Source organism: Xenopus laevis, chromosome 4L, assembly GCF_017654675.1.
Source record: "Xenopus laevis strain J_2021 chromosome 4L, Xenopus_laevis_v10.1, whole genome shotgun sequence".
Lineage (NCBI taxonomy): Eukaryota > Metazoa > Chordata > Amphibia > Anura > Pipidae > Xenopus > Xenopus laevis.
In genome coordinates this window covers 35779950-35793666 of record NC_054377.1, presented here as the reverse complement: position 1 = coordinate 35793666, position 13717 = coordinate 35779950, and the positions used below count along the sequence as shown (strand labels likewise).

The 13717-nt window shown below is 41.1% G+C and overlaps 1 long non-coding RNA gene across 1 annotated transcript; it reads left to right on the top strand.

Moving 5' to 3' along the window:
- Window positions 1-9303: 9303 nt before the first annotated feature.
- On the top strand, window positions 9304-12246 carry LOC121402991. The gene is made up of 2 exons (XR_005966930.1): window positions 9304-10375; window positions 12078-12246. It is a non-coding gene; the product is annotated as an uncharacterized LOC121402991 (long non-coding RNA).
- The last annotated feature ends 1471 nt before the right edge of the window (window positions 12247-13717 follow it).

Genomic DNA, 13717 nt, shown 5'->3' with positions numbered 1-13717 from the left:
AGAGAGACAGAAGAAAAAAAAATTAAAAAAAATAATAATAATAATAATTTAGAGAGATTAGAAGGAAACAAGTAAAATAAACAGTGTAAGGGTCTTGTAGTTCAGCTCACTGAATCCAAGGCAGGCAATTAAGGCGACCAAACCAGCAGGAGAACCGCAGGAAGGCAGCAGGAGGGCTCCAACAGACACAAGTGCGCAGTAGGAGTGAAAGGGGAGGCGTCAGGAGGGCTGGATTTATTTTGGCAGCCAGAGAGCGTCACAGCCATGCTCTCTGCGTGCGCCCTGCACTCCTATTGGTTCCAGCGACGATTGGTGGGGAGACCGGTAAGCATGACCAGTTTTGCTCGTTGCCTAGGGGGTTCTGAGACTATGTAATGTGCGCTTGCGGTCTTAAGTCCAACCGCAGCGCACTGGAACCCGGAAGGGCTGGAGATCGTAGAATCTACGATCTGTCGCACTTTGGTCCTTTGATCCACAGAACGTAGATTCTACGATCTGTGGCACTTAAAGGGGTTGTTCACCTTTGAGTTAACTTTTAGTATGACGTAGAGAGTGATATTCGAGACAATTTGCAATTGGTTTTCATTTTTTATTATTTTTGGGTTTTGAGTTATTTAGCTTTTTATTCAGCAGCTCTCTAGTTTGCAATTTCAGCAATCTGGTTGCTAGGGTCCAAATTCCCTTAGCAATCATGCAATGATTTGAATAAGAGACTGGAATATGAATAGGAGAGAACTGAATAGAAATATGAGTAATAAAAAGTAGTAATAACAATACATTTGTAGCCTTACAGAGCATTTGTTTTTAGATGGAGTATTTGAAAGATGGGAAGAGTCAGAAGAAAAATGCAAATAATATTTAATGTTAATCAGGCTATTCATTTTGACAGCCTAAAAGACCTGGTTCAGAATTATCCACGCAACTCACATTAACACGCAAAAACTGCCATTGTCAGAAACAAGAAATGTTGGCAGATAGACTCTACAGGACTCTACAGTAAACACAAAAGTGTGTTTACACAAAGAGACAGCTGTCCTACAAGTTTACAACATTGCTTTTTGGGTACTAAATAGAGGTCATAGATACATGCCTTCAGCATCCATTCTCCTGTATTTTAGCAGGTCCATATAACTGTGGGAAAAGTTTTTTTGTAAAACATAATATTAAAAAAACACAATAGGACTTCATCCACCAAAAGCCATATAATACCACACTTAATAGGTTATATTGAATAAAATGAATTAAAATGGTGATGTTTATTAAACATACATATTAAAAACACATTAAAACCCTAAGTCTCCTGTAAGAGAAGGGACCCCTCCCTCCTGTGACACAAATGATTATATTGCAAAACCCCTTTAAAACTGAACACATATGGAGTACACAGCCTGCATGGCTAATTAGCAATTCATTTAGATGCATGCTGCAGACTGAACTGATTTCTGTGCAGCCATGCATCTAAATAAACTACTTATTAGCCATGCAGGCTGTGCATTCCATATGTATTTGGTTTTAAAGGAATGAGGTCATAGGCAGAGGGTGAATGTTTTGTTTGGGTATGCTAAATGTGTTTATACAAACTGACTTACAGCTAATGTCATATGTTGCAGAATCTCCACTGATGTAAAAAAAAAGAACCTCCGTGATTCATGTTTTACACTTGGGGAACTGGCAATGTGTGCACAGAGAGTTAAAAATGATCCTGGAATTTCAGGCACTCTGAGATTCAGACCGACCCCTACAGGCCTAAACAAAAACAAAGGTCTATGGTAACATACAGTATTGATACTGACATTTACCAAGATATCCAGAACAATTCCATGGTGTGATACAGTGGGAAGGCTAAACTGCTGGCACTGTGGAGCTTTCCAACTTGATTAAATTCTGTTATATTATATTTAAGGTTTAGACTCTGTAACACCTCGTAACATCAACATGGGCAATGCTAAGCATATAGGCCAATAATCATATAAATTATAGATGTAAAATAGGGAATTCTGTACTCACATTTTATTTCTTGCTAAGTGCTCTTTATTTGAATTTCCTGCTTATTTTCATGTCTTTTCTGCTGTCCTTTGCTAACCTTTTGTCTTTTTTCTTCTTCTTCTTCTCACTTCTGCTAGGGGCCACTGTCAGTAGATATGAGACCCCACACCCAACAAACCAACTACCTAAATTTCTTTTCATCGAGCAGACCCTGCCCCTCCTGACAAGCCCCGCCCCCCTTGTGGGCCTTGAATCAGGTTCTGAAATATGTATCCCTTCTGCCTTTGAGCTCCTTTTTTGGCTTCCCTCAGGTAATGGCTTTGCTTCTGCAGAACAGGACAGAGTTTAAAAATCAACTCTCCCCAGCCAAACCAATATCTACAGAGCTGCACTAGACTTAACTTTAAAGGTAAACCCAGCAGCAGAGAAGCTTGCAGGCATGTCAGAAGAGGCTTGTGCTATGATACATGGCTGTTTAAAGTAGTATAGCAGGCAGCCTCTGTTGTTCCCGGTATCTATGATTATTTTCGACTGCACACCAGCAACGTTAGTATGTGTGTTTTTATAATTTTTTTGTATTATTGTGTAAGGTGTCAGGCAGGTTTGGGGAGGCTTAATCTTAATGAAAATCTGCCTACGGGTGAGGTGGGCACCTGTCATTAAAATCAAGTTTATCTATATCACATCTGCGATGGCGGATAAGTATTGGAACTACCTAACATGATCTCATCCACTTAAGCATTGAACTATAACTAAAACAATATGTGCATAGTAAAACAGTAATGATCCATAAGTACTCTTCCTATAAAGTCTAGATAGAAGTTTAGCTGAGGCTGGCAAGTGGAGAGTATTCTATAGAGCTAAAGTGACCACTGTATGGGAAAGAGTATGGGACTGCTCTTGAAAGGCATTTCTGAGTTGGAGATATCTATAAAGTTGCACCTGTTGGCCCTGCCTCTGTTTAGGGATGGTTTCTCCACCTTGACATGAATCGCCTCTGTCACTCCTTGTTCAATTCAGCCGCCTTCTTTATCCTAAATATGGACATTGTTATCTTTAAAGGAGTGTCCCGTGTCTTTTAGGTGTAAATAGACAGCTGAGTCTTACCCTGTAGAGTTTGCCCTCCTATGCTGAGTCATTCGCTTGGGGAGCAGTTGCTTTGTCTCCTCAATGTACAGATCTGTGCACTCCTCGCTACACTGGACTGCGTATACCAAACTGCTTTGTTTTTCTTTAGGTGTTGGTTCCTTTGTGTGCACCAGTTTTTGTCTCAGTGTGTTGCTAGGTTTGAAAATCACAAAGATCTGGTTTTTTTGACACTCCAGCTACATAAGGGATGACTATATTCCGCCTACTATGTGTCTCCGGGTGGTTATTTTTTTTTGGTGTTCCTGTTGGGCTTAGTTGCTGTTGTTTTGACAAAGGCCCTGTCTGGGTAGCCACATGCTTTCAAAGCTCCTCTGAGATATTTATGCTCCTTGTCCTCTGCTCTGCCCTGTGGTACAGAGTTCTAATGACACCCAGTTTGTATTCCAGCAGATGGTGGGAACCAAACAACAGATATTGATCCGTATGAGTGGGTTTCCTGTATACTTCCATTTTCAAGTTACCCCCCCCCCTTGTATGAATATTAAACAGTCCAAAAAGGCAAGTTTGTTCTCATGGACATCTTCTCTTGTGAACTTGATGTTATTGTGTAATTAATGAGTTCTGTAAAGGCAGCCACTTCATTGGATATGATTTTAACCCAGGTGTCGTCTACATAGCTGAACCAGTGACTCTGTGTAGTTCCCTGGAATGTAAGTAATGCCCTCCTTTTCACTTCCTCCATGTACATGTTAGATACAATGGGAATTACTGGAGAACCCACAGCAATGTTTCTGTCTGCAAAATTAGCCTTGTGGGGGGGGCATGGCTACCAGCCTGATGTGAGTAGACTCACTTGTTCAGTGCTCTGGTGCACAAACTCCTAAAAATCGTGTTTTCACCTGGTAAACCCACACACCTCAGTAAGTAAGTAAACCTTTAAAATAAGTGAATGTAAAATTCATGAGAGAGCTATTCTAAGCACTTTTGTCATTTACATTCATTATTTATTATTTTTTCATTCAATTCAATACATGTACTGTTAAAGGACCAAGTAACATCAAAAAATGTAATTGTTTTAAAGTAATAAAAATATAATGCTATAGTATAATAGTATAATATAGTGTTATTAATTGTGTTACAACAGCACCACCTGCTGGTCAGTTTCCAACCAGTCTGACCACCAAGTAGTCAAGGAAGTTGTCAGGAGAAAGAGGCTGCTCTGATGTTTTTCTGCTTAGGAAAAAAAAATTACAAACTTTCCTCAAATCTTTCCTAAGCAGAAGGACATTCACTTTCTCCTGACAACTTCCTTGACTACTTGGTGAATGTAAAAACAAAAAAAAGGGAGCACTCACTGACCCTTAGAAGAAACTCTGCTGTGCTGCTATGTGAAAACCGCTCCTGATGTGTAAGGATCAGGGCCGCCATCAGAAATCGCAGGGCCCCACACGAAAAAATTTCATGGGCCCCCTAGGCTGCGCCCACCACAAGCCCCACCTACAGGTCCACCCTCTCCACTCCACAGGTGCAATCCCCATCACACAAAAAAAAACCCAAATCATTGGTGGGTATGGTTCCCACATGTTAATAAAAAAATATTGGGGGTCAGGCCCCCCCCATTGAAAAAAGCATTTGTGGTCAGGGCCCCCCATTAAAAAATATTGGTGGCTAGGACCCCACATGGGGAAAAAACATTGGTGGCCAGGGCCCCACCCCCACGTTATACGAAAATTGTTGACAACGGCCCCCCTTAAACGTCCATGTAAAAAAAATGTGCCCAGGGCCCCACCACACAACAGGGACCACAAAGGGTTACTTTTAGGGTAGGGTATGAGCTGGAGGAGAAGTTCAAACCTCAGCTATCCAATCCCTGAGCAACTCAACCGGGACTTAAACTCAGTGACCAATAAGGGGAAGTAATGGACAGAAGATACCTCCCCTTGTGCTCCCGCCCTGCCTTCCCGAAGTCAGCAGCTCTCAGAAAGCAAGGGGGGCCCGGCTAATCAAGAAAGTGCGGCTTGGCCAGGCCCCCGTTACCCTTGGGCTCCCTACAACTCTTTCCCCTGTCCCCCCCTGATGGCTGCCCTGGTAAGGATTCCAGACAATATTCTTAGACACAGAGCACTGGTGGCTTAAAAAACACCGCTTTATTGGATAATCTTTAAAAGATCAAACAGATCGCACAACAGCCAACACGCTTGACGCGTTTCGTGGACAAAGCCACTTTCTCAAAAGCAATATTGGTTCTGTCCATATAAACATTTATAAGGTAGACACCACACCCCTCTAAAAACATTAACCCTTTCAATACTGAAACACATATCTCTTAAGACATATGCATAAAACATGAGGGGCTTGTGCCACTAAATTAATTATAGTTATTCGTATTTAATATATGTTGTCCTAAATAGGATTTAAAAATATGTACATAATTAATCATTAATCAAAAAAATGCACTTTTGTCATTTACATTCATTATTTATTCTTTTTTCATTCCATGATATTACGGAATACATGTACTGTTAGCATGAATGAATTTTGTTGCAACATGCTGGTCAGTTTCGAACCAGTCTGACTACCAAGTAGTCAAGGAAGTTGTTAGGAGAAAGAAAGAGGCTGCTCTGATGTTCTTCTGCTTATGTTTATTCCTAAGAATAAAATTAGAAACTTCCCTCAAATCTTTCCTAAGCAGAAGAACATTCACTTTCTCCTGACAACTTCCTTGACTACTAGGTGGTCAGACTGGTTGGAAACTGACCAGCAAGTGGCGCTGTTGTAACAAAATTCAATCATATTAACAGTACATGTATCCATTAATATCTTGGAATAAAAAATAAATAAATATTGAATATACATTGCAAAAGTTATTAGAATAGCACTCTCATCAATTTTACATTCACTTATTTTAAAGGTTTACTTATCCTATAAGGTGGAGTACTTCTGGGACCAACTCCTGCAAAGACACCTGATGGGGCAAACTCGCACTCAAAAACGGACCGACACTGCCGGACCTGTTAGCTGAGATCTGATCCACGAAAGACATGCGCAGCGCTGATCAATCTGGTGGACGGGGTGGGGCTACAGTCCAGGCAATATTCATGCTTCTCATTGTCCCACTCGGTACTTTCCAGAATTGATTTTGCCTTTGTTAACAGAAACTGCAGAAACATTCAATTACGCCCAACAAGGCAAGTCGCTGCCAGCGTCTATGTATGAGGCCACCATCATACTTTTCCCAAAACGGTAAAGTGTCCTAAGGCTTACCGACCCATATCCCTACTTACAGCAGATATTAAAGGGTAAGCAAAAGTATTAGACAGAAGATTGGGGAAGGTAATCACGCAACTGGTCACTGAAGACCAAACAGGGTTCATACCAGGCAAAACTACATCACATAACATCATGAGACTCTTGCTCGATAGACCACACCAACCCTGGCCAGCGAGCATTAGCAGCCATAGATGTGGCAAAGACTTTTGACACAGTGGAAAGGGTATACCTGTGGAAAGGGTATACCTGTGGAAAGTGCTGAAAGTTTTTGGAATAGGCCCCTACTTTATCTCCCTAGCCTAACTACTTTATGCAGCCCCAATTGCTTACCTTAGAGTTAACTCCTCCCAAATTAACCGTTTTGCCTTGACCAGAGGCTGTTCTGCGGGTCACGGGTCGGGCCGCAGGTCTTTTCAATATCGTTTTTTACTCCTTTTTTCTGATCACGCCTACTTCCGATGATCTCACTTGCAGTTTACGACAGTACTTCCTGTTTTACTCATTTTTACTGATCATGCCTACTTCCGATGATGTCACTTCCGGTTGACAATGACTGATTCTTGATTGTCAGTGGGTCGCGGGTCCGGGTTGCGGATAAGGTGCTTGCGGGTCAGGTAGCGAGTCCAAGCGGGTAAGAATGCGGGTTGCGGGTCGGGGTTGTGGATTGCAGGTAGCGGGTATGGGCCGGGTACGGGCAAATCAACCTGCTATAATATTGTCCAACTTACTTGGGCTGTTGTGTGTTTTGCATAATAAAAATGTTTAGCAACAGATAATTCTGAAATGTATTTCTTGGCTGTGTCCTGTTTCATACTTTCTTTTTCTTTCTCTGGGTTGTAATTTCTTATGTTACGTTTATGTTCATTCAATCGAGTCTTCATATTCCTGGCTGTCTGCCCTACATAAGGTAACCCACACGGGCATTTTATCAGATAAATTACCCCAGAACTATTACAAGTATAGTGTCCTTTAATTTCAATTGGCATACCTTTAGAGGGATGAGATATAGTTGCACCGTGTATAACACCCGTGTAATGTGCACATTGTCCATAACTTGAAGGTACCCATTCTTAATGGGGCTAGTAAACCTCTTTCCTTCTCTTTCTGTAAAACTTTTTTAGATAACATCTGACCTATTGATCTCCCACGCCTGTATGAAAATAGTAGGGTATTCCTAAAAATCTTACCCATTTCTCTATCTGGTTGTAGGACTTTTCAGTGTTTCAATATAATCCTTTTTATAAATGGAATTAGGGTACCAAATGTAGAGACAAACGCTGCCCTGCCCAGTCTAGTTTTCTTTGTTTTAATTTTTCTGCTCAAAAAATCCATACGTTCTATTTTCTTAAAATCCTGTTTAATCTGAGTAATGTTTCTTTATAACCCCGTTGTACAAACTTCTGAACCATTCCCTCTGCTTCTATCTCATATGTTTTGTTATCTGAAGTGATTCATCTCACTCTACTTAGCTCACTATGGGAAAGACTTTTAAATCCCCGGGGGGTTGCAACTGTTATTATACCAATTATTAGATAGTGTTACAATCGGTGGTCTTATAATGTATGGTTGTTGCCAACACATTTTAGATAGATTTTATAGTAATTCCAAGAAAGCCAATTCGTGCTCAGATTGTTCAAATGTTAATTTGATAGTTTTTTGCACTTGATTCAGTTCTTGTACCATCAATTCAAATTGTTCAGCAGTGTCATCCCACAGCAGGAATATATCGTCAACATATCGCACGTAATGCAAAATGTGATAGCCAAGGAATACATATCAGAGTTATCTGTTGCTAAACATTTTTATTATGCAAAACACACAACAGCCCAAGTAAGATGGACAATATTAGAGCAGGATGATTTGCCCAGAGGGGGTAATCTCAGTCAACGTTTATTAAAAAAGGAGGCAATGTGGATAAAGAAATTAGATTCACTCTCCCCTTTAGGTTTAAACGAAAGTTTTAGCTTACGATCCTTTTTATAAATTTTGATACTATTTATAAATGTTGATATCTTGTATTGAAGAATGGTACAGTAATACTTTGTATTTATTGTTACATGTTTCACATAACGAAACATGAGGACTACTGTGAACTGAAATAAATTTTTGATATATGGACTGATGTATTCTCTGTAAAAATGGGAAAGGGTTAATCCATCACATGTTTGTATCATGTGATGTGTAGGGTACTTAAGGATTTTTGTGTTCACTAACATATATTGCACCTGAGGAAGGGGTTGTGCCCCGAAAGCTTGTGCTTTGAATTTTCTGAAAATAAATGTGATCAACGCTACACTGCCGAACAAAAACGATGTGCTTCATCCTTACATGCATCTTGGAAGCAGTCGGGGATTGAATGCACCCTATATTAACTAATAAGTAAGTGGTGTGCAGCAAGAAAGTATTGTTGTTGGACTCCAGACACACACCAGGGAGGAAAAAATACAAATGTATGCAGATGACACCCTGGTGTATCTGGGGGACACGCACAGTTCCCTGGTGGCACTTTTGGATCTAACAAGGGAGTTTGGGGAGATCTCAGGCTTGCAGACAAACCCAACCAAATCTACCCTGTTTCTCATAGATGCAGAGGGGGGGCGCTATAAAATCCCCCCTGCAAAAAAACTTTTTGGAACACTTTTATGATCTTGTGCTGGGAGTTGCAAGGGAAAAATGCAGCTGTGGTCTAACAGTTTGTGGCCAGGTGCAGGGAGTTGCAAGGGAAAGGCAGCTGTTCTGGAACAGTTCATTGTCAGGTGTAGGGATTTGTACGGAGATAAATGCAGCTGATGTTCTGGAATTGTGTAACATCTAATAACAGATGCAAGGTGTACAAAAAAAAAAAAAAAGGAAAACCTAAAAAATATTCATAGCTTTTTGTAAACAAAATGATATTGTATGTGTTTTTATTTACAAAATGTTATAGTTTGCTTTTTTTTTTTTTTTTTTTAACCAATATCCGCTAAGGAGAGGAACAAGCATTGGGTAAGGGGGGAAAGAAGCAGTGGAGGGACAAGGAAAAGAACAAGGCAGACAGGGAGAAAAGAGAACAGTGAGGGATAGGGAGGTGGAGGTTAAATGAATAGAGCAGAGAATGACAAACGAGTAGTGGAGGGGGGGAATGAGCAGAGAGGGAGTAAAAGGAGCAGGGGAGGAACTGGAAGGTTAAATGAATAGAGCAGAGAGAAAGAAAGGAGCAGTGCGGGGAGATGGAGAAAAACGAACACAGCAGAGAGCGAAAGAAAGGAGCAGTGGAGGGAGGGGGAAATGAGCAGAGAGGTAGTGAAATGAGCAGGGGAGTAAGGGGTTAAACAAATAGAGCAGAGAGTGGCAGAAACGGAGCAGCGGAGGGAGGGGGAAACAAACAGAGAGGGAGAGAAAGGAGCAGGGGAGGGAGGGGGATGTGAGCTGAGAGTGCCAGAAAGGAGCAGTGGAGGGAGTAAAACAAACACAGCAGAGAGTGAAAGAAATGAGTAGTGGAGGGAGGGGGAAACAAACAGAGAGAGTCAGTGAAATGAGCAGGGGAAGAAGGGGTTAAGTGAATAGAGCAGAGAGAAAGAAAAGGAGCAGTGGGGGAGAGGGAGTAAAAGGAACAGGGGAGGAGGGGTTAAACAAATAGAGCAGAGAGAGACAGAAACGGAGCAGTGGAGGGATTAAAACGAACACAGCTGAGAGTGAAAGAAACGAGTAGTGGAGGGAGAGGGAAACAAACAGAGGGAGACAAATGAGCAGGGGAGGAGGGGGTTAAACAAATCGAGCAGAGACTAAAAGAAACCAGCAGAAGGGAAACAAGCAGTAAGAATGATCCAGTCTGTAGAAGGAATGCAGGGACGGACTGAGCGTGACATCATGAACAGCGCCGCCCACCTCTGCACGCCCAGTCCTCCCTCGCTGGATGCAGCTCTATTACACAGGCAGAAACGGCCGTCGGCTCCAGAGCCAGATACCAGGGATTCCATGACAGGAAACTTAGCAAAGGGGCGGGCTGAACACAGTTTTCATGCTTATATGGACATATTTGACCCAAAAGGTATTTAAATGAAAACAATTCCTTCTATTTTACATTATTTTACATGGTTTTCTGCATTGTAAAAATTTATGGTATATGTCCCCTTAAATTCTGGCTAGAAGCAGGGCTCTTTACCCTAGATCAAGTGTGGACCGACCAAGTTATAGTCACATTCTCCTACCTCAGAGAAACATATTCTATTACCCTTTGAAGTGGCAGTCCACAAGGCCTTTAACCCTTTCCCTGCCAGCCAATTTGTCCTAAATGCCAATCAGTTTTTATACATTTTGTACTCTTTCACTTTAATGGCCGTTTTTTGGGGGGGGTTCTTTTAGTTTACACAGGAAAAAAATAATATTTTTTTTTTCAGGACAACCTGAGCTTTTAAAATATGCTAAAATTTTGTAATTTCACTTCTGTAAAAAGATATGGGCTTCTAAATGTCTAATAAAATTAAAAAATCATGTTTCACATAGTACAATCACATATATCAGAAACATAATTTATTCTATGTATGAGAACACAGCAGATTTGAAAAGTTCTATGTCTCCCGAACTCGGCAATATTTTTATTTTTCAAACTTGTGCATCCAGTGTTTCGACCCACATTAGGGCCTTGATATAGGCCCTAATGTTTTCAAAAATATTTTGGTTCATTAACCAAGGAGTGCGGGTCCTCTTGAACTACTGTATACATAAATGTAAGCACCCACGCTTATGGAAGACTGGTTCAGAGTGCAAGCGTGTGATTAAAGTATATTATATATATGTATATTATATATATATATAACAACCAAGGGGTCGGTGCACACAGAGCACAAAATGGATGCCTAGGTGCTGGAGCAATTAAACATAGAATGGAGGTAACAAGAAAAGCCCGCACACACAGGACTTGAGTGAAGCAAAAAATTAATCGTTTATTCAACGTTTCGGCCCAGTCACATGAGCCGTCTTCAGGAAGTGAGGGTGTACCAATAGGCATACAGATATTTATACATTTGTAAAACAAAAAGGGCGCCAAAAATCACAAATAAAAAGGTAACAGGAAGCATGGGTGTGTAATGCTCGTGAGGATGACGTCATCTATTGTTCAGACCCGTCAGGTAAGTGTTGAGCATACATATCTTAGTGAGGTAAGGTAAATCATGCCTGTTTTCGTGCCGTGTCCAATAATATAAAAGTGTGAATATAAGCAAAGTCTAAAAACAATTTAAAAACAAGTCGGGGATTACCCCCGCCACTCATAGGGCCGGCCTGCATTCTGTGAGACACAGGAGAGGAAAAACAGCTGATGTCGCCACCGATACCAGGTACGGGTAAAGACGTATAGAGAGGACGGTTCCTGTGTTGTTGCGCATTCTTACAATCAGTTGCCCATATGTGTCAGTGAGTCCAGTACGGTCTCTAGGAAACATTCCTTTCATTAAGCGTCTGCCCTGCCGTCAAGCGCTGCCCTTGCCGTTAGAGGCTGTGGAGGGGAGCTGTCTTAAGCCGTAAAGGCAGTATCGGTAGAGGTGCCTGTATGTTTAGACAGCGGACCGATTAAACGGTTCGCAAACCCAGAACACAGCTTCACGGCGCCCATCTTATACCAATAAAGGAGCATCCCCAACTTACAGTCTCATCGTGCCAGGCATAGGGTATTCATAAGACGTATAGAGAACCGGTGTCTGACTCACGGTTGGGGGCGGATTGCAATGTCATTAACTCTCGGTCTATTACAGGTGCTGTCCAACGTCTCCCGAACCCTGTGTGGGGCCGTCCTATAGCACATAGTTCAACTGTATCTCACTGCTGGCGGGTATCCTGAGAAGAGAGTGGAAGGAAACAACAAAGTTATTATATTGTTACTATGTATAAATGTATCCAGTGAATAAAGAAACATGTGAATTCTAATGGCCTGATTTGTGTTAGTAATATAGCCAAAGGGAAATTTCTCACTCCAATCCCCTAGTGGTTCACATATCCCGAATGGCAAAAGTATATACGGTATGGCACCTATATTGGGGAAAATATACAAAATGTAGGAGTTGGAGGCCACAACACAAGCCTAAAGAAAGAAGGGCTAGCTGGTCACAGGGGCGATAGAGCAGAGAAAAGCCTATTTGGTTATAGAGAGGCACATAATTAGATGTATAGGGCACCAAGCTTTGGATGTCATAGTATAGAAAGAGCATTAGGAAATGTATGACAATGTAAGCAGGGGGAGCAGCCCCCCTTAACAAATCAAAGAGAATTTTAGTGGTAGGCCAGAGAGCTCAAACAAATCAGGAAGTTATAGCTCAATCCACAAAGGTAGGACAGTCCACAAAATAAGCAAAGATTCAAAATAGTATCCACAAAAGTCTGAAACTAGTTCTAAAGCAAAAAAAATCAAAAAAAACCAAAAAAACAAAAAACAAAAAAATCAAAAGAAAGGAGACATAGGCAGAGTCTCGTTTAGTCCTCTGGGGGCCAGAGTATCCAATTTGTATATCCACATCGATTCCCTCTGTAGGAGTAATAAACCCCTATCACCTCCCCTCCGTGGTATCGGGACATGATCAATCATCATATGGCGGAACTGAGGAAGAGTATGCCCGCATTTTAGCCAATGTTTAGGAACAGGCTGGTCAGCCTTACCACCGGAAAGGGCCAGTCGGATTGCACTTCTATGGTTATTCATTCTCTCCCTGTAGGTTGTTGTTGTTTTACCTATATAGTGTAGGCCACAAGTAGTACCCTCACTTCCTGAAGACGGCTCATGTGACTGGGCCGAAACGTTGAATAAACGATTAATTTTTTGCTTCACTCAAGTCCTGTGTGTGCGGGCTTTTCTTGTTACCTCCCCTATATATATATATATATATATATATATATATATATATATTATATATATATATATTCCTTTTATGGCCTTTTCTCACTTATATAGATCAAAATCTCCAAGAAGTATACTACCAGATTTCCAAAGCACAGCTCCACAAAACGGCATACTTGTAATATCAAGGCCAAACACTCCACTAACAGTAGGTTTACCCTAGAAAACTACACAGTATTAAAAAGAGCAGATTATAGCAAATTTGAGCTATTAATTCTGTCATTTCAGGTACTGCAAAATCGATATTAGGTATCAAGATAAATCGACCCAAATATAAAAGTTTGAGGTTCTCTGAACAGTTTGATGCCCAATATACATAGGTTTATCGGAGTAAATGGCATAAAAACCCCAGAACCTACCTTACATAGTTACATAGTTAAATTGGGTTGAAAAATGACAAAGTCCATCAAGTTCAACCCCTCCAAATGAAAACCCAGCATCCATACACACACCCCTCTCAAGTTTTAATTAAAAGTCCTGCGGTACTCCACTAACAACACTGGT